This window comes from Lotus japonicus, chromosome 1 (genome assembly GCF_012489685.1).
Source record: "Lotus japonicus ecotype B-129 chromosome 1, LjGifu_v1.2".
NCBI classification, from domain to species: domain Eukaryota; kingdom Viridiplantae; phylum Streptophyta; class Magnoliopsida; order Fabales; family Fabaceae; genus Lotus; species Lotus japonicus.
Window position 1 is genome coordinate 60,445,045 of NC_080041.1, and position 17,973 is coordinate 60,463,017.

Sequence of the window (17,973 nt, forward strand, 5' to 3'; positions counted from 1 at the left end):
TTTCGAGGCGAAACTCTAGTATCTACGAACGTCCGATTCCAATCATCGGAAGTTTGCCGAAACCGAAACCCTGGTATTTCAAAACCCTAAAATCAACCGACAATGAAGACTTTTTCTATTCGGAGCTTCAAATGAAGATTCTACACGCGTACACTCATTTCTCTTGATGATTTCAATCTTTCTTCAGAAGGAAGTTTTCCATTCCGACATTCGATGCAAAAAGTAACTTATCGGGTAAAATAGTTTTACACCGACTTTGCATTAGTCGCCAAAAATACAAGGAGACCTCATTTTAGTTTTGGAATTCTTTCGCCAAAACATAACTTAGAATTCACGAAGAATGACGCCGGAAAAATCAGATTCGCGAAACTTTCATTTTACCGCGTTTTGCCAACCTCTATATATAGCAAGAAAGGTGAGAAAAATCACAAAAACTCCTCCATTTTCTCTCCAAGGCCGCGAGCTCCATTGAAGGAAGAGGAAGAAGATATTTTCTTCATTTCTTGCTTGATCATCGATTAAACAGTTGCTACTTCAAGGTTTCGAGGTATAGTCGCTAATCCTTACCTCTGATCGCTTTTTCCATAGCTTTTCTCTATGTCTTTCTGTGCTCATAGTTTTGAGGTTTTTGCAAAACTATCCTGAATACTTCATTTTTGATTCTAAACATCTTCCCTACATTCTTCTGAGTATGTTTATCTAAAAATACTGCGCCGATTCTCGAAAAACTACCGTCGAGTTTCAATTCTGGTGAAAATACCCATTTTGGGGTAAAGCTTCGTCCTTTGGGCTGAAAACTATCGCCTTAGCTTAGTGCTAGTAGGATTAGTTGTCATAAACGTCGTTGGTGACGTCCCCATCCAATTTGTTTTTCGAAATTTCAGTTTTGAATTTCTGAGCTAAAAATCATGACCAAAATACCCCTGCGACAGTTTTTGATCCGATAATTTTTCCGAGTTTAGAATACCCTTAGTTACGGCTAATAATAACCTAGGAACCAAGTTTGATAGAAGAAAAATCGAGCTACCTAATTAACCAAAGTGGCCGAGCACCCTAGGGGGAGGAAGGAAAATTCCTTTTTCGAAAACTTGTCCTTTCGCGCTAGATCATCGTACCTCGGAGTATGTACTACTTCGTGTAACCTTAGTGAGTATTGATAGCTTAGTTTCCGATAGATTTTGATAGAATTCTGTGGTTTTACTTTAAAGGTGCTTTTGAGGATTTCCCTGAGGAACAAGGTTTTGACTGTGAAGAAGTGTTAGAAGATCACCCTGGAGAATCTTCAGGTGAGGGCTACTCACTGAATCTTTAGTTAATGCTTAGGGTCGATGCTTTCGACATTGATTTACTGTTTATGCACTTGTTTGTGGTTGATTGGAAAAATGTTTTCTGAGGCTTCGGCTGACAATGTAGATGATTCATCTACTACTATGTTTTTGAGATTGACTTACCTGCTATGTGCTATGTGGGTAATCTAGGATGTGTGATGCATGCTTTATATGCTAAGTGCTAAGTGATTATTCTAGAATGTGCTGATAAATGACATGTATGTTGGCTGTGTTGATTTAACTATGTCTTGCACTCATATCTGTGATTCTGAGGAGTGAGAATAGCGGGCAGGTCATGCCGATTTTATTTTGAGAGTTTTGAGAAAGTTTGATAGGACGAATGAGATTCGGGACTTGTTATGGTTATGATGGATCGAGACATTCTCTGGAGTCATTTGGGATTTGGAGATCCCGGGAACTTATAAGATTCGCGATAAGATTAAAAGGATATTATTTTGTAAAGAAAACTCTTAAGGCATTAAACAACCTCTAAATCTTCAAATAATGATAATAAACTCGAAAGGAAGTTTGGGATGCAAATCTTAGTTTTGGAAAACGAGAAGTGTCGTCGGATCCAAGTGTTGAGAAAGTTGAGAAGTTTTGAGTATGTTGATACTCTTGTGCTGTTGGAGCAGTGGTGTTGTTGGGCTATCCGGGGGATAAGTCCGGGAAATTGATAATTTCCGAGTATGTGATACTCTTTGCTCGTTGAGCAGTGTGACCATCGGATGGAGATGTGTCGGATGATTTGGAGATCATCATGAGTTATGTGTTGTTGTAGAGATGTGTCTTTTGTCGCAGAATCGACTGTTACCTTAGGGTAAGCTTTTAGAGACTTTAATTTACCTAGAACACGTGGCGACGTATCGAGTGAGATTCGGAGACGTTGTTTGACTAATCATCCTGCATTCATGCAACATTAATGAGGTATTAACACAGGACGTACTCTGGACCTCGTCGGTTTCCAAAATGGTCATAAGACCCGGAATGTCGTGTAAGAGCGTTTGTAGACGACTCTTGTAGCAGACCGAAATGGCAGACCTACGGGTTACGGCTGATCTGACTACCGTTGTTGTTGGAGTAAGAGGCACGCGGGCCGAAATGGTCCCACCGTGGCTGGTGTTAGGGCTGATCCGTTTGATGTCCATCCCTTTCCGGGATGCATGTGGTTAACTGGGTTAACCGTCATATCATTTCATGCAACATGCATACTGACTTAGTTGCTGAGTGTGATTGCTACTTGTTAATCCTACTTGGAACATGTTAAGTGTTATTATTGTCGTTTATGTTCTTTGTGGAATATGCAACCCTAGGATGTTATCCCTAGCTATAAGCCTAAGTGGCTATTCTCTTATCTGTATCTATTGGTGATATTAATTATATAATTCTTTGGAGTTGACCCTCGCGTCTTCTGTGTGTGTTTTGGCGGACTACGCCCTTTGTCAGATGTCTTTGGCGGGCTAGTTCATGATGGTTCACCCTTCGGGGGAAACTAGTGTTGAGATGCTAGAACAGGAGCGCATCGCGGTCGCGAGAGGAGGACGGATGGTGTACATAGACTAGGTCGTTCTGGATTTCGAATTCGGACGACGATCATGCTAGCATGTAGGTTTTAGTGCTGGTGTGAGCTCCTCGAGATGGGATTAGTGTAGGAGTAGAGTTTTAGCTCTGACCGTTATGTTTTCTGTTGGGAACAGGGCAGTTTCCCGCCGATAGCTTTTTGTGTGGTTTCTTTACGGGAATCACAGAGAGTTGGTTGGACTTAGGGGGTCTTGTTTCAGGCCGATGGGCCAGCATATTCTCAGTTTTGAGGGATGGTGTTGCGGACACTTACCTTTTTCTTTTGGATTGTACCTTTTGCCTTCGGGCGTTACACTTTTCTTCTTCCAGTCACTGGAGGTTTACTCGTGACGTGGTTAGCTACTTACAGCGGGGGCTGTAATATATATTGTGTTTTAGTTCTGCTATCTCTCGCATTTGCGTTTATTTATTTTAGTCTTGTTTATATTATCGAAAAAAAAATATTCACGTTTTTCCGCATTAAGTTTATTTTTGGTTACTAAAGTGACGCCACCGAAATCGGGGTGTTACATGCCCTGCGTCTCTGAGCATCACAGTCTCCATCTTCAGTGCCCGTCATTGATAAAAGAGGAGAGAAAAAAAAGCAAACAACAGAGGGGTGAGAAGCAATTCAACACGATCATATTAGGGAATAGCAAAATATAAATTATCTACACACCACAGAAAATTATCATATGCAATGCACAACTACTATGCATGTGGGCCCATACGGGGAACAGCTCATCCCGCCACCTCAGAAAGTCGTCGGGAATAGAGTTCGGAACGGCTCATCGAAATCCTGTTGACCGACCACGATGATCATCAGGGGGCCTGCGGAATGACTAGGCTCGCGATGAGATAAACCTCAAAAAGCTTTTGGAGAATTCTACCTAGCCAAACCCAAAGACCACATACCTCTCGCCTGGTACCCTTAGATCTCTCAGCTTCACCCAATGGAACAGCCCGGCCAAGACAGTCTAGTTGGGGTCTACTGTCTTTCCGACCAACATCTCATCCACCTGATTGAGGCCAATGCAAATGATGCATGCTCACATCCATTCAAGAGAAATACCCTACCTTGGTAATATTTGGGACTCCATCCCAACAACAACATCCGATGTAACATCCCTAAATCTCGGGGGTCACTTTATTAATCTTTTTCGAAAACGTGGGTAAATTTTAGCCGAATTAAAAAAAAATTTCGAAACATAGCTTACAAATAAAGAAGTAGTAACTGGAGAAATAGACTGAATAATTCATTTTATTAATAAAAGCTTTGGAAGCGTACAATGATTCTTTCAAATTAAAATATAATGCTTAAACTAGTGTTCGACCGCCCCCGAGCCAACACAACAAGAAGGTCTCTAGGTTAGTTTCAAACCCTATAAACAAACTCGGCTCATCCCCAAGTACAGACTCAATTATCACACTCAATACCTGACTCATAGGCCACGTGCCCTCCAAGGCCTCCGCCAACGCTCGCATCACATCGTCTCGCATCCTCTGCTCTCGCCAATCCCACAGCTGAACCATCAGTCGCGCGGTCGATGCCTCGAGCCTTGTCGTCGTCCACATCAAGCAGGTATAAGGTCGCATCTCGACTGATCACACGCATGCTTGTTGTCTAGGCATTAAGCGCCCCAAACAACAAACAATATAAGTTAACATTTATTGCATCAAAATCATATAACACATATATATTGGTAACCCTATCATCATGCCTTTCTAACAATCACAATCACAACAATATCTCTAGGCCGAGGCTGAAGTGCCCTTACTAGCATATTCATCTAGCATAAGGTCCTTAACATTTCATAGTCATACAATCACAATCAAGAATCATAGACCATAGCCGAAGTGCCCTTACCTTATTCACAACGAGGAATGTACTAAGAATTTGGATTTGGCGGGAATCACGTTCACCCCAAACTTTCCTAGTCATGTGGACAAAGTAACGATACGAATTAGTAATCGTTAGCGGTACTATATCCCTACCCGATATTTTCGAAAATATCATCTTAAAACCTCGAAAAACCAAAACTTTCTCTTTCATAAGATCAAAACCTCCTTTCTAAAATATTTTGTTTGAAGATCATAAGAACATCATGAATTTCTTCAAGAAAAATCCCCACTTTCGCAAACATTTCTAAGCAACTTGAATAAAATTATTCTCTTCTGGATTTGGCAGATCAGCATAAGCTGCAACCACGGAGCATATTGAGAAAGACCTTGCTCAAGGCTTAGAAACTAAACTAACCTAAGAACAAGAAAAATAAAAAGAAGATCAAGAGAGGGAGAGAGAGGAACTCACAACTACAATAGGGAGAGTTTGGTGAGTTGGTGTGAAGAAAATAAAAGGGTGAGGCTCTCAATTTATAGTGAGAGGCTAGGGGTAGGGCATTAATGGTGAAAGAAAGAAAGAGACAACTTTACCCCCACTCCCTTTGTGATCCACGACCAGCCCAAGCCTAGGGACCAAACTTCTGAACTTTTCTTCTTTGCTTAATTGCTCAGAACTCCCTCATAAATCCTACTTTGATCCCTCCTTTAATTACCATTAAAACCAATACTTTTGAAAGTTCAAAACCAAGTCCTTAGCACTTTAAATATGATTTGACAAGATCCTTTAAGGTTTTAAAAACTCACAATCAAGTCCCTCATTCAATGAGAGCCAAGGAGGTCAAACCCTTAATTTGCTCCCTTCATAAAAACTAGCCATTAAATGGAAAAGAACAAGTCTTCCCTCCTCCTCCACTTTGCTCGGCCGCCCACCATCTCTTCCTCCTCAGATTTTTCTTCAAATTGTTTTAAGATAATAATTTAAATAAAAACTCAAAAAGAATTAATGCATTAACTATACAAATTTCATCTTTAATGCACCAAAACTTCAAATTTTGAATTCAAAAACCTTATCGATAATTTTGGCTCCAAAATTTCATGCATTACCTCCACAATACCTCAAAAATATTTTCAGAATTAATTAGGTAAATAAATCATAGGTTTAAAATAATTAAATGCATTTTATTTAAATAAAAACTCATTTTATTTAAATAAAACCTTCAAGACTAAAACAAAGGAATATTCCCTCATGGAATATTCTTAAAATCATGCCCAGAACCTCCCCATGAGGTGTGGCCCACGAAATTGTCCTCGCCGACTCGTTTCGCCTACTCATCATCGCGGTCGAGCCGATTTTGACATAAAGAGTCGCCGTCGCAGAACCCTAGCAATATTACAGTCAAAACGCTCATAATGTCGTGTACATCGACGTCTAGACATCACTAAGACAAAATATTTCCTCTAACAATAAATCACCTTTTATAAATACATTATATCACATATATAGAACAAACAATTCCTAGAATAATATTTAGGCTTAACTGCACTTTTGGTCCCCCAACTTTGACCTTCCTGTGAAAATCGTCCCCAAACTTCAAAATTAGCAAAAAACATCCCTAACGCTTACACCCGGTTGCAAAATTGGTTTTCCGTCCAACTTCTGTCCAAAATCTAACATATTGCTGACGTGGTATTATTTAATAATATTTTAATTTAAAAAACATTAATAATTTAATTAAGAAATAGATTTTTTTATTTTTAGGACTAGTGACGGAGATAATCGGTCACAACTTTTTATTTGCATGTGCATTCCCGTCCCTAAGCATCCGCACCTTTTGTTTCTTCTTCTTTTCTTTACTTTTCTTCCCTAAATTTCATCTCCTTTCTTCTCCATCCTCTCTTCTTCTTCACCACCCCCAACCCCAACAACCACCACCACCAATAGACTCCATTACCAAGCCTTCCTTCGCCATCTTCAATGTTCATCTTCTTCGTTTCATTTCCTGTTTGAGATCTGGGTCTGTGTTCTTTAATTTTCTGGGTTATGGGTTTTCGATGTGGGCTGGGGTTGAGGTTCTGGGTTATTCTGGGTTTATGGTTCTGGAAGATGATAATAAAAAAATGGCAGTACAAAAGTTCGATTAAGTTGCTGGGTTCTTCGATTTTAGATCTAGGTTTTTTGGGGCTCAGATCTGGATTTTTGGGATTCAGATATGGGTTTTTTTTATTCATATCCCTGAAGTTCTGGGTTATTCTTTGATTCAGATTTTTGGGATTCCAATATAAGCTCTTGCAAACATGAAAGATCATGCCCCTGAAGTTTAACGAAGCAGGAATTATCATTAGAAATTTCAAATCATTACATGGCACATTCATCTATTTCACTGTAATTTACGTGTTTTTGTAATCAAAGAATAGGCAACATAGAAACATATGAAGCATATCTGTTTATACACTCTACACTCATCAAAGAATAGGCCACATGTGAAACATATTTGGGTTTCTTAATTAGATTAGGGTTAATTTTGTTAATTTTCCTAACATTTTCATCACCTTCATCCTCAAAATTTGGTGGTGTTGGGTGAGGGGGTTGGCGGTGGTGGTGCTGCAGGGAGGGGGGTTTGATGAAGATGAACAATAATTGATGAAAATGGAGACGGGAAGATTTTAATTTTAGTAGTTATAAATTTGCTGGGTTTGTATTGATGAAGATGGAGAAAGTGAGGAATGAGGAAAGGAAAAGGAGTGGTGGTTATAGAGTGGGGGACTAAAAATGCAACTGATTAAATGTTATTTAATTAAAAAAAAAATTTCAGTTAAAATTAATTTAGAAATGCCACGTCAGCAATCTGTTAGATTTTGGACGGAAGTTGGACGGAAAACCAATTTTGCAACCGAGTGTAAACGTTAGGGATGTTTTTTGCTAATTTTGAAGTTTGGGGACGATTTTCGCAGGAAGGCTAAAGTTGGGGGACCAAAAGTGCAATTAAGCCTAATATTTAATATTTGGGAAATGCAAGATTCAGGAAGATCCTTGAGGATGACAAATATCTTCCAATCTTTGCCAATAACATGAGAGATGACGAATTATTTTCATGAATCTTCTAAGAAAGTCATTTCTTTCTGTTGTCTTGTTGGGCCTTACTGAGGTAATGACTAAATATTTTCTACTGTTTCTAGATGTACCATATGATTGGAAGCAATAACATAATATGATATCATGTTGTGATCGATGTTAATTTTCAAGACATGAAATGCAAGGTATGATCCACATTGGCTGGTTGAGGTTTTTATTTATCTTTTTTTTGAATGTATGGTTATTGCATTGACATTGCTAATTCTGTTTACATTGACTTGAAATGTCTAGCTTTTAACATTTTGTCTCATATTATAAAAATGTGTGTCTCAACGTTTAGTGTTTTATATCTCTCAACATTGTCTTTTTCTGGCCAAAGTCCTTATAGTTAGTTCATATTGTTTTTTCCTTCATGATGCGGTGGTAAAGGGTAAGTGGTAACAATTTATTAAAGGAGTCCATTCGTGTGTGGATGCAATATGAAGTGTTGTGAACATATTTAATCATTTAGGCTTGTTATGTGCCGCACATCTTTCTTCATATAGCAGATTAATATTTCCAGTTTCACAATTAATTTCTATTTTGTTGTATTGGATGATTATGGTACATATTAGCATTTTAGCTTGAGATACTCCATATCTACAATGCTCAGTAGCATAGTCTGCTAGAAATGCATTCGGTATGAGGAATAAGCTCCTCCCTTATCTGTCCACCTTGAACTTTGAAGCTCATATTAGTGGAGCTGGAGCATCAATTGCAAGACCACTTTTCTTGTCATTTCCTACTTACACTGAATGTTATGGCTTTAGCACCCAGTTTTGGTCTTTTGTATTCTTGTTGCATGCTTATTCATTGGGGGCCTAGGCAGAAGTTATCTTCAGAACTTGATAAATTGGAGGTTTGGGCTCTAAGTCTGCTCCCATGGACATGCAGGGAAGTCCAAATTCAAACATTTGATTAATTGGCTAGTTTTTTTAGAGCTAGAAATTGGCAGTCTTGCTTTTTAGCCGGGGGGAAATGTAAGTTTAGGTATTTGACATTCTGCCTTTTAACCAACTTACATAATTTATTTTAGTCTTTCACATCATCATGAAATTGCTTAAACTTTTCAGTTCAAGAACCTTGTCACGCAAAATGTAACACCCCGATTTCCAGGTGTCACTTTAGTAACCAAAAATAATCTTTACGCGGAAAACAGGTAATTTTTTTTCGTTTTCTTTCCTTTAAATCAAAACGATAAGGAAGTAAAGACAAAACCCAACTACTAAACTAACCGATATACATCAAATGTAAACATGTACAGCCTCAGCTGCACTTCCACGCCCCACACACTCGCAGTGACTCCAAAGTAGTGTGCCCGTAGGCAAATATTTACAGATCCAGAAGTGTGAGTGAGAAAAAGTATAATTACAAACCACCAGGAGAAAGTCGGCCTCAAAATGGCCTAAGCAAAGACCCCTATGGTCCGACTGACTCACTGTGATCCCTCCGTAAGAGAATCACACAAAAAGCCATGCATCGGGAACCTACCCTGTCCCAAAAGCAAAACGAATCAGAGCTATTACAGTAACAACCAACTCCAAAAGACTCTAACCACCCAAACCCCACACTACTATCATCGACCCTCCCTCGATCAGGCATGAAGTCCGGGTCCTCGTCGAAAGCTTCAGTAATAGTCATTCCGCTCTGGGTCTTTCCCGCACAACGAATCATCACGAACCGGCTGACAGACGACTGGCAGCAGGCCGACCGCCCAAGCACAAACATACAAACAAAGCCAAGGCGCTAGGGTCAACTTACAGAATACAATAGATATACAATCAACTTGTGATAGAGGGGATATATACATATGTTGTATATATATACATATAAGTTATGTATTGCCTACTCTAAGGTATATACATAGCCTGTTCTCGAATCTCCTACACAGTTCAATCATTAATACCTAACGATGTTCATCAACATCAAATCATCATAATCTCAACATATGAAGTTAGGTGATAAGGTTAGTCAAACAATGTATCGTCCTCCCAACACACACGTATCCAACTAAACCAATGTTCCCTGTCGTTGCCCTAGGGTAAACGACGATGAAATCTCACGCTTCCATAAAGTCTCACGCTTCAATGGGGTCTTACGCTTTCACGAAGTCTCACGCTTCAGTGAAATCTCACACATTCACGAAGTCTCACGCTTCAGTGAAGTTTCGCGCCTTCACGAAGTCTCACGCTTCAGTGAAGTTGCACGCCTCCGCAAAGTCTCCCGCTTCAGCGAAGGTTCCCGTCTCCACGAGGTCTCCCGCCTCAGTGAAGTTTCTGCTTTCACGAAGTCTCACGCCTCAGTGAAGCTTACTCACTTTCACGAAGTCTCACGCTTCAGTGAAGTTCCATGCTTTCACGAAGTCTCACGCCTCAGTGAAGCTTCCCGGCTCATCCTTTGGATGGCTAAATAAACTGCTCAACGAGCGAAGGAGTACCAATGTACTTGGAAACTTATAGTTCCCCCGGCTTATCCTTTAGATAGCCAAACAACAAACTGCTCCGACCCAAACTCAAAACAACCCAAGAGTTAGTGTCGGTCAATACAACACAACTCCACCAACAAGATTACACGAGGGTCTAGTGTCGGTCAATACAACACACCCCAAACAACAAGAGCACTAGGTGTCGGTCAATACAACACGGCTCCATAACACTTCCCCAAGAGTACTAACGTACTCGGTGACTTTCAATCATCACCATAGCTCACCTTAGTGGCTTTCCCAATTCCAATAACTCACAACAAAGGTCGACTTTTCCCCGTCTTTCGTAAATATTTTCCCCTTCAGTTTTCCTATACTTAAACATTAATAAAAATGATTTCAATTCAGATTAGTCAGGTTATGAGTTTATTTCTCAAAATCTAGGTTTCCCAAGTCTTTAGTTTACAAAATTCTATTCATTCTAGGTTTTCCGAAAACCAACCACCCAAAAGAAGTTTCCCGGGGAAAGTCTAAGTAAACCAACGAATCCCAACAAATGGCTAAGTCCCAAACCCCTCGTTTGAACTTGCCTAGGGTTGCTCATCCAACCCGAAACATCAAAGATCACCAGATCAATGAATCTCCACTCCGAAGTCGCGTCAAAACGCACAATCCAACAAAGCACAACATCACAACATCAGTTCATCAACATAATCAACATCAAAGTAAAGCATAAGTCGAATTGATCGACGCCTATCATGCATTCATAGCTAATATATAGTAAGTTGCCCTAACCTCGAGCTGTTCCAGCTTCGCAAACAAAGTTCTCCTCAAACAATTGCTCTGAGTCTTCCAAAGTTCCCTCAACTGAACCTCGGAGAAAAACAAAGCAGAATCCAAACAAAATCGATTAGTTCGATCGCAAAACAATACATAAACGATAGACAAAGCATTAAAGCCTCAGAATAGGACAATCAGGTACGAAAAGACAAGTTTTCGAAACCGAAAAAACTCCCCCCTAAAGGAAATAGTCCACGGCCTCAAAGGAAAAAGGGCTTCGGCTCTTTTTCTTTGATCAAATCAGTTTACAAGGTAGTTTTAGGGTAAAACTAAGGCAAAGAAACTGTCAGAACAATTTTCGGACAATCGGGTCGAAATACGACTACGCAGGGGCATTTTGGTCCAAAATAAAGGCTCAAAACTTCAAAGTTATCAGTTCTGAAAACAGATTTGACAGCAACGATCCTCATGACATCCGTGACAACAAATCCTAAAGGCACGAAGTCAGATTATAGCTTTACGACAATAAAGTTTCGAAATGTGAGACAAAAAGAGTTTTGAGTCAATTTTTCAGATCCTGGACAACTGAATCGCAATCAGAGTTTACTGACAGAGGTTTTAGACTCAGGGGAACATAAGGAACATAACCCAAGCGAGAAATCAGAGAAATCGGACAATTTTAGAAAAAGCTCAAAACTTAGAGCACAGAAACGACTTCAGAAACTCAGCAGAAACAGAAATCAGAGGCAGGATTCATGATAGTTGCCTCGATACCTAGAAGCAGGGACGAACTGCACGAAGATTGGTCAAGATTTCACGAAAAATTCTTCTCCTCCCCTCCCCTTAGAACTCGCGGCCAAGAATGGGTGAAAATGGCAAGATTTTTGCTTTTTCGCCTATTTATAGGCGGGTGAAATCGCGGGAAAATGAAAATTTCGCGATTCCGATTTTTGCAGCACGATCACCGTGGAATTCTAAGAGAGATTCTGGCGTCAGAAATCCAGAACTCAAAACAAATATCTATGATATGGGAAAAACGATATCGAAAATCTCAAAAGCGGTGTAAGTTAAATCTGTCCCGAAAAACTACTTTTTGCTGTGATCGCCGGACGACAAAACTTCCTTCTGAAGAAAGATTGGAAACGTCGAAAAAAATCTGGCAACGCGGACGGAATCTTCGTTAGAAGTCCCGAATAGAAAAAGTCTTCATCCATTGCTCGAAAATAGGGTTTCGAAGCAAAGAAATTAGCGTCGGCGGACATCCGAAAAGTGAAACCTATCGTGCGTACAGTCCAGAGTTCCGAAATGAAACGCTGGTCGATGGAAAAATAAAGAAAATCTTTAAATTTTCCGAGAGTTCGAAATCTCACTCAAAACGTTGCTTTAAGAGCGAAATAGCCTATTCTGGACACGCTCGCCATAAGGCAGGTGTGCAGACGACTCGCACTAACTCCGAAAACAACTACGCAACATTCCTCAAGCAATTCCTGAACTTTCTTCTTCATTAATCTTTCTCAAATGTCAAACTCCTGTCACGCTTACACTGATTCTACGTGTGAGTCGGAAACTTAACTTGTTCTGAAAATCCAGGTCTTACACAAAACCCTCTTCCTCAACTCCCAAACTCGCTCTTTCTCCTGTGTTTCCGTTGCAGTTCCCACGCCCACTACATTGAAGGTATGAAAAACACTAGAAAGGGGGGAGGTTTGAATAGGGTTTTACGTTTAAAAACTTTCCCTCTAAGATTTTAAAAAATCTTCTCCGTTTCAAGAACACAAAGTGCAATAGATAAAGAGATGAGAAAAGCACACAAGTGTTTTATCCTGGTTCACTTGATAAATCCCTCAAGCTAATCCAGTCCATCCGTTAAGGTGGTTTCTTCCTTCGTAGAATGAAGGTAATCCACTAATCAAAGATTGTTACAACTGCACTAGCACACATTGCTCAGTGATTAACAAATCTAAGAACTAGCAACACTAAGACACATGAGTCTTAGTCTTCTCAAGAATCCCGACCTCACTGGTCTCTCAGGGAACTACAAACAAATTTGTAGAAGATTTGGGTTTACAATGAGTTGCTTCTAAACAAGCAGGAGTCAACACAATAAGAACAATGAAGAAATATTGCTAAGGTATTTGCTTGAAGGTTTTCACTTGTATTGCACAATAGTTTTTTAGCCAATATCTTCTCTCTTCAGCCTTTTTATACTCCAAGGTGAGGTGTTGTATTCATTGAAAGAATTTATCTGTTGGAGGGCAATTATGGAATTTCCAGAATCTGCTGTGGCTGAACCTCGTAGGTAAGGCGGTCAGAATAGTACACTGCTTTTGTACTATTGACAATGACATTGCCTTAGCCTAGTTGACTTCTGATCTTGGTGATGTAACACCCCATTTTCTGTTATTAGGTTATTTATTATTTTATTTTAATTAGTATTATGGTATATGGTAATTAAGTGATTTTGTTAGATAATTAAGTGATTATGTGATATAGATAAATAAGGTTTTAGGGTTTAGTGTGAGTAATTGAGAGTGGGGCCCATTGTATGGCTATTTAAGGGTTAGGAGTGAAATAGAAAGAAAGAAAAGAAAAAAAATAAGGATTAGAAGAGAAGCAGAACAAGAAACACGTGAAAGCAGAGAAGGAGAGGAGAAAACTTAGAACTGATCTACAAGAGGTAAGGGTTTGAATTCATGTTTTATGGATTGGTATGATAGTGGATAATGATAGAAAGCATGATTTAGGAACCCTAGGTTGCAAAAATTCCCAAATTGAAATAGTTAGGGTTTGGTTTTTAGATGATTTTGGGGGTAGATGATAGGCTTGCATGATGCGCAGAAATTTACGTTCTCTTGTACCCTTTTTCGTGCTATGTTAATGGCCGAATTTGAAGAAGTAGTCTTCATAAAAGTTGTAGGTTTTTCTGTTACGAAACTTTTGCCACTGGTTTCACGTCATTCCGACGTCTATAGCTCGAGTTATGTGTATTTTAGTGAGTATAGGTTAAGCTGTCCAGTTTCTTAGGAACTGCGGTTAGTGTACGATTTTTCCTGATTTTTGTACTTCGAATTGTGACTTGAAAATTTATAGAGGTATACAAAACGTGTATACGGAACCATGATAAAAATATTAGATTTTTCTGAGTATATTTGATAATTTACATCTGTTTAATAGTTCATTAGATGTGTGGTGCGCGCACATGGCGAGTTGCGCAGGAAGATGTCGCGACATGGCGAGTTGCGTAGGGAGATGTCGTGAGATGTCGCGACATGGCGAGTTATTCAGCGACATGGCGAGTTGCGTAGGGAGATGTCGTGAGATGTCGCGACATGGCGAGTTGTGCAGTGAGATGTCGCGAGATGGCGAGCATGAGCATGTCGCGAGTTTTTGGGAAAACTTAGAGAGAAATCCAATCTTTAGGAAATAGTTGCAGAACCTGTTATATATGAATTATATTTAATTTACATCTATTTTTAATAATCATTATATGATGTTGTTTCTGAATTGATGTTATGTTTGAGATGCTAAGTTGTTGTGATTGCAAGTTGTATAATTGATAACATGTAATATGTGTTTTGTGCAACTGGTGATGAATATGCTAAAATAATTAGGACTTGGAGATGGTCTGAATATGCATATGTTAGTTGAGTTTTGCACAATACACTGCATAGTTGTCAAGAGGCAATGTTTGCTAGTTCTCGTGGAGGCTAGTGACTTGTCCCAAAACTGGAGTGGTTTTGAAGCCTAGAGCGAGGGATTTATTGGTGGTTATCTGTCTGGAGTGGACGCGGTGATACCGCTAAGGATAACAACTTTGGTACCAAAGGCATTTGCACGGGTCTCACTTGAGTCATGTGTGTTATGGTGATATTTTTGGAGAGATTTGATGTGGTGGTAATTAGAGACTATTATATATGTTCTAATTGAGCTATAATTTATGGAGTATTTGCCATAACTGTGAACTTGATTAATTATGTTAAAATTACATAATTTATTATTTGTTAGTGAATGTGAGTAATTTATGTGGAGCATAGATAAGCTTTTACATTATTTATTATTATGCTTATCCATATGATATGAGTTCTCACCCTTCTGTTGGAATGATGTTCTATGCGACATCGCTCAGGTACCGAAGATAGTGGAGCTTCTCGCGAGGGATAGTTGGAGGAGCTAGTCTTTCATTTACGGTTTAGTTAGGGGAGTCATGCTCTGTTATGTAACACCGGGAAACGTTTAGTTTTGTACCTTGATGTTGAGAGTTACCTATGAACTCTCTTTATGTTAAATTTTGGAGTTGAAATAAATCCGCTGTGCTATGCATATGATGTTGCGACATTAAAGTTGGAAAATTTATATATTTATTATGAGCATGACAGGTGTTTTGATTTATGTTTCTGGAGAATAAGTGTGACACCCTCTGTATTATGCATTTTACTCTGATTTATGATATATTATTATGCGGGGTTTAGAGGGTGTTACAGGTGACACTTCATGTTGGAACTTGTGAAACAATTGATCAGAGTCAGAAGGAAGTTTGGATCCTCTGACCTTCATAACTTCTGCTTCTGGACCGTTCACTCAGAACATCTGGTCTTCAGAGTTAGAAGCACTTAGGTCTTGAGAGCGAGCTTACTCTTAGACTTCAGAATCTTCAAGTCTTCATCTTCTGGACCGTTCGCTCAGAACTTCTGGTCTTCAGAACTTCAGCACTTGAATTTTCAGAGCTTTAATCTTCAGAACATCTGAAACATTTACTACCGTCCAGAAGAACGTAATGATTGCAGAAGCGTTACACTGGTTACTCTTTGGTCTTTAACTTTTGATGGATAAGCCTATTAATTAGAATCAGAACCTGTTTGTCAAACACTTAAAAGACAAACGTTACAGTACGATAATTGTTCATACATAAATATACACTTGTTATCATCAAAACATAGAGTTGTACAACCTGACCAAATCTTGGTCTTATATACATTACTCCCACCACCAATCACTGAATCCACACTCCTTCAAGCAGTTGAATCTTCTCAGCAGCGTTTCATCGGACACCTTTCCCCACACCTCACCCCTTCCATTCTCCCCTCGGTTCTCGCCTCCTTCGGCCTCACTACTCGATTCCTCACCATTTTCTTCCCCTACTGCCTCCCATCCACCAAACCCTCCGCAAACCACCTCCTCCACCCCCTGATTCTCTCCGGCACTGCCAACCTAACGTCAATTCTCGACGAACTAGCACGTGCCCTGAAGCTTCTCAACATTGACACCACAAGCGTCTTTGATGCTCTCATGAGGGTTTATTGTGAACTTGAGAAGCCCGATGAGGCTCTGAAGTGCTTCTACTTGATGAAGGAAAAAAGGGTTCTACCTAATATTGAAACTTGAGTTGAATAGAACCGAGGTTGGGGAGTTTATTAGGGACATGGAGACACTTGAGGCAGAGCATGATATTTTTAACTATAGCACATTCGTCTTACACAACGGAGAGAAGTTCGAAGCAGCTTGTGTGATGTTTCAGGATATGTTAGATTCACTTAGTATAGGTTCTTACAAGTGTAATTCTTCCAGTTTTTGTGATGTATAAAGAAGGAAGGCTTGAGGAAGTATCTGAGATACTTCCTGAGATGTTAGAGTCAGAGTCAGAATTGGTGCCACATGCTGTAATATAGGATGCCTTGATTGATAAGTGCTACAGGAAAGGGATTGAAGGGAGTATGAAGGATATAGAAAAGGCTATTGCATACAAAGATGAGATGATAAGTGGAGGGATAGAGCCAACTCTTGTCACTTACACTTTGTTGATTGAGGCACTGTTCGAGGTAGGGTATGCTACGGAAGCTGAGAATATGATAAAAGAAATGCACGAAAAGGGATTAAAGCTTGATGTTTTTACTTATAACAGATTGATGAGCGGGTGTGCCAAACGCAAGTATGTGGGTATACACATAAACCTTTATGATGAAATGGTGGAGAAAAGGATTCAGCCCACACTGTTAACATATAATACCATGATGCTAGTGTACGACAGGTATGGTGAAATGAAGGAAGCTCGGAAACTTTTTGATGAGATGAAGACAAGGGGGATCAAACCTGATCTTATTAGTTACAATTTACTCATTGGTGGTTATAGTGATGAAGTACGTGATATGAAGGAGGCTTTTATAGCCCGTGATGAAATGTCGAAGATAGGATTTGATCCTACCTTTACCACTTACGACACTCTTATAATGGGTTTGTGCGATAACAATGAAGTTGAGCATGCTCAAGAACTCCTCAAAGAAATGGTTAGTAAAGATATTTGTACTCCTGATGACAGTAACTACCTATTTTTAACTAAATGGGTACTGAGAAATAGATAATGGTATTAACACACAATTTGCCTTAGCTCACTTTTCTACGGAATTATAAATTTTTTTTTTGACAATCATATTATTTATGACAGTCTTTGACAAAATATTGTCTAGTGTTTCTGGATGTACCATATAATTGGAAGGAATAGCATAATATGATATCAAGCTGTGATCGATGTTAAATTTTAGGACTTGAAATGCAATGCATGACCCACATTGACTGGTTGAGGTTTTTATTTAGGCAAACTTTTACATGATGGTTCTTGAGGGGGGGGTTACAATGCTGTTTCTGTATTATCCAATCAATGAATGTCATGTGGTAAGTGAGTGTCTTATGGATGACATGTCATTGTAACTTCTAAAGTTCAAAATCTGGTCCCTCAGCTTTTTTCATTAACAAATGTACCATATCATACTAGTATGTATACCCGTGCCGATGCACGGGGAACATATTTCCAAGTATGTAATAATTTTCTTTTAATATATAGAATTATTTATTTTGTATAAATGAAAAGTAAATGTAAATATTATTTTTTATTTGATTAATTTGTTTATGATATAATAATATAATAAATTGTATGA